The following is a 4,497-nucleotide window of genomic DNA, read 5'->3' as shown; positions in this document are numbered from 1 at the left end:
AGTCCAACCACAGTGGTGGATGTATAAGGCCAACCACAGTGGGGAGGTATAATGGCCAACCACAGTGTGGATGGAGAAGTCCAACCACAGTTGTGGATGTATAAGAATCCAACCACAGGTTGGCATGTATAGAGTCCAACCAGGCACAGATTGTGGAATAGTATAAAGAAGATCCCACCGCCGTGTGGATATTCAAGGCCGCACCAGCAGGGGTGGGTACAATAGGTAGACACCCAAGTCCAACAACAGGGCAGGAAATCACAAAAAAGCACAACCCAAAGGATGGGTGTATAAGTCCTCAACCGCTCGCTAGTTTTACACACCGATTCTACCACCCAGTGTGGATGTATAAGTCCACCCAGTGTGGATGGATAAGTCCAACCACAGTGTGGATGGAATAAGTCCAACCACAGTGTGTATGTTTAAGTCCAACCACAGTGTGGATGTATAATTCCAACCACAGTGTGGAGGTTAATTTCCCACCACAGTGTGGAGGTAGTAAGTCCACCCACACGAGAGATGTGGATGTATAAGTCCAACCACAGTGTGGATTTGTAATAAGTCACCAACCACGGGTGGATGTATAAGTTCCAACCACAGGTGGATGTATAAGTCCAACCACAGCAGTGGTGATGTATAAGTCCAAACTCACGATTGTTGATGTATAAAGTCCAACCATGCAGTCGTGGATGTATACCCAGGCCAACCACAGTGTGTGGTGGGGGGGGGGGGGGTGTGCTACTAGAGTGGCCAACCACAGTGTGTGGATGTTATAAGTCACAACCACAGTGATGGATGTAATAGGTCCAACCACCGTGTGGATGTTATAAGTCCGTAACCACAGTGTGGATGGTATTAAGTCCAAAGCCACAGGTAGTGGAATGTATAAGTCCAACCACAGTGTGGATGTATAAAGGGCCAACCACAGTCTGTGGATGTATAAGTCCACCACAAGTGTGTAATCACCACAGTGGGATGTATAGGTCCAACCACTAGTGTGGGATGTATTGAAGTCTCCAGAACACACACCAGTGTGGCATGTATGCAAGTCCAACCACAGTGTGGATGTATAAGTCCAACCACAGTGTGGATGTATAAGTCCAACCACAGTGTGGATGTATAAGTCCAACCACAGTGTGGATGTATAAGTCCAACCACAGTGTGGATGTATAAAGTCCAACCACAGTGGGATGTATAAGTCCAACCACAGTGGATGTATAAGTCCAACCACAGTGTGGATGTATAAGTCCAACCACAGTGTGTATGTATACGTCCAACCACAGTGTGGATGTATAAGTCCAACCACAGTGTGGATGTATAAGTCCAACCACAGTGTGGATGTACAGTCCAACCACAGTGTGGATGTATAAGTCCAAACACAGTGTGGATGTATAAGTCCAACCACAGTGTGGATGTATAAGTCCAACCACAGTGTGGATGTATAAGTCCAACCACAGTGTGGATGTATAAGTCCAACCACAGTGTGGATGTATAAGTCCAACCACAGTGTGGTTGTATAAGTCCAACCTCAGTGTGGATGTATAAGTCCACGCACGGTGTGGCTGTATGGGTCCAACCACGGTGTGGATGTATAAAGTCCAACCACAGTGTGGATGTATAAGTCCAACCACAGTGTGGATGTATAAGTCCAACCACAGTGTGGATGTATAAGTCCAACCACAGTGTGGATGTATAAGTCCAACCACAGTGTGGATGTAGTCCAACCACAGTGTGGATGTATAAGTCCAACCACAGTGTGGATTTATAAGTCCAACCACAGTGTGGATGTATAAGTCCAACCACAGTGTGGATGTATAAGTCCACCCACAGTGTGGATGTATAAGTCCAGCCACAGTGTGGATGTATAAGTCCAACCACAGTGTGGATGTATAAGTCCAACCACAGTGTGGATGTATAAGTCCAACCACAGTGTGGATGTATAAGTCCAACCCACAGTGTGGGATGTATAAGGTCCAACCACAGGTGTGGATGTATAAGTCCAACCCCCCCACAGTGTGGATGTATAAAAGTCCAACCACAGTGTGGATGTTATAAGTCCAACCACAGTGTGGATGTATAAGTCCCAACCACAGTGTGGATGTATAAGTCCAACCACAGTTGGGTGGAATGTATAAGTCAACCCACAGTGTGGATGTATCAAGTCCAACCCACAGTGTGGATGTATACAGTCCACGCACAGTGTGGATGTAGAGGGCCAACCACAGTGTGGCTGTATAAGTCCAAACCCCAGTGGTGTATGTATAAGTCCAACCACAGTGTGGTTGTCTAAGTCCAACCACAGTGTGGATGTATAAGTCCAACCACAGTGTGGATGTATAAGGTCCAACACAGTGTTGGATGTATAAGTCCAACCACAGTGTGGCTGTATAAGTCCAAAACCACAGTGTGGATGTATGAAGTACCAACCACAGTGTGGAGTATAAGTCCAACCACAAGTGTGGATGTATAAGTCCAACCACAGTGTGGAATGTATTAAGTCCAACCACACACGTGGTGGAGTATAAGTCCAAAGCCACAGTGTGGATGTATAAGTCCAGCCACAGTGTGGATGTAGAAGTCCAACCACAGTGTGGATGTATAAGTCCCAAACCCCCCCCCCCCCCAACCCTAAACAGTGTGGATGTATAAGTCCAACCACAGTGGGGATGTTATAAAGTCCCAACCCAGTGTGGAGCTGTATAAGTCCAACCACAGTGTGGATTGTATAAGTCCACCCACTAGTGTGGGATGTATAAGTCCAAAACCACAGTTGTGGATGGATAAGTACCAACCACAGTGTGGATGTATAAGTCCAACCACCCAGTGTGGATGTATAAGTCCAACCACAGTGTGGATGTATAAGTCCAACCACAGTGTGGATGATCTAAGTACAACCGCAGTGTGGATGTCTCAAAGTCCCCCCCCCCCCCCAACCCCCCCACAGTGTGGATGGATAAGTCCCCAACCACAGTGTGGAGGGATAAGTCCAACCAAAGTGTGGATGTGTATACGTCCAACCACAGTGTGGATGTATAAGTCCAACCACAGTGTGGATGTATAAAGTCCAACCACAGTGGGGATGTAGAAGTCAACCACAGTGTGGATGTATACGTCCACCCCCAGTGTGGGAGGTATAAGTCCAACCACAGTGTGGATGTATAAGTCCAACCACAGTGTGGATGTATAGGTCCAGCCACAGTGTGGATGTATAAGATCCAACCACAGTGTGTATGTATAAGTCCAACCACAGTGTGGATGTATAAGTCCAAACCACAGTTGTGGAAGTATAAGTCCAACCACAGTGTGGATGTATAAGTCCAACCACAGTGTGGATGTATAAGTCCAACCACAGTGTGGATGTATACGTCCAACCACATTGTGGATGTATAAGTCCAACCACAGTGTGGATGTTAACAAAAAACAAGGGGGTCCAACCAACAGTGTGGATGTATAAGTCCAACCCACAGTGTGGATTCATAAGTCCAACCACAGTGTGGATGTATAAGTCCAACCACAGTGTGGATGTATAAGTCCCACCCACAGTGTGGATGCTATCGTCCAACCACAGTGTGGATGTATAAGTCCAACCACAGTGTGGATGTATAAGTCCAACCACAGTGTGGATGTATAAGTCCAACCCCAGTGTGGATGTATACGTCCAACCACAGTGTGGATGTATAAGTCCAACCACAGTGTGGATGTATAAGTCCAACCCCCGTGTGGATGTATAAGTCCAACCACAGGGTGGAGGTAGAAGTCCAACCACAGTGTGGCGTATAAGTCCAACCACAGTGTGGATGTTATAAGTTCAACCACAGTGTGGATGTATAAGTCCAACCACAGTGTGGATGTATAAGTCCAACCACAGTGTGGACGTATAAGTCCAACCACAGTGTGGAGGTATAAGTCCAACCACAGTGTGGATGTATAAGTCCAAACCACAGTGTGGATGTATAAGTCCAACCCACAGTGTGGCGTATAAGTCCAACCACAGTGTGGATGTATAAGTCCAACCACAGTGTGGATGTATACGTACAACCACAGGGTGGATTAAAGTCAAACCACAGTGAGGATGTATACGTCCAACCACAGTGTGGATGTATAAGTCCAACCACAGTGGGGATGTAGAAGTCCAACCACAGTGTGGGGACATGGTATAAGTCCAACCACAGTGTGGATGTATAAGTCCACCACAGTGGGGGATCGATAAGTCCCACAACAGTGTGGATGTATACGTCCAACCAACAGTGTGGATGTATAAGGAACCACAGTGGTGGATGTATAAGTCCAACCACAAGTGTGGATGTATAAAGTCCACCACAGTGTGGCTGTATAAGTCCAACAACAGTGTGGATGTATAAGTCCAACCACAGTGTGGATGTATAAGTCCAACCACAGTGGTGGATGTATAAGTCCAACCACAGTGTGGACGCGGTATAAGTCCAACCACAGTGTGGATGTATAAGTTCCAACCACAGTGTGGAGGTATTAAGTCCA

This window comes from Montipora capricornis, chromosome 4, assembly GCF_036669925.1.
Source record: "Montipora capricornis isolate CH-2021 chromosome 4, ASM3666992v2, whole genome shotgun sequence".
Lineage (NCBI taxonomy): Eukaryota > Metazoa > Cnidaria > Anthozoa > Scleractinia > Acroporidae > Montipora > Montipora capricornis.
Note: the sequence above shows the minus strand (reverse complement) of the source record.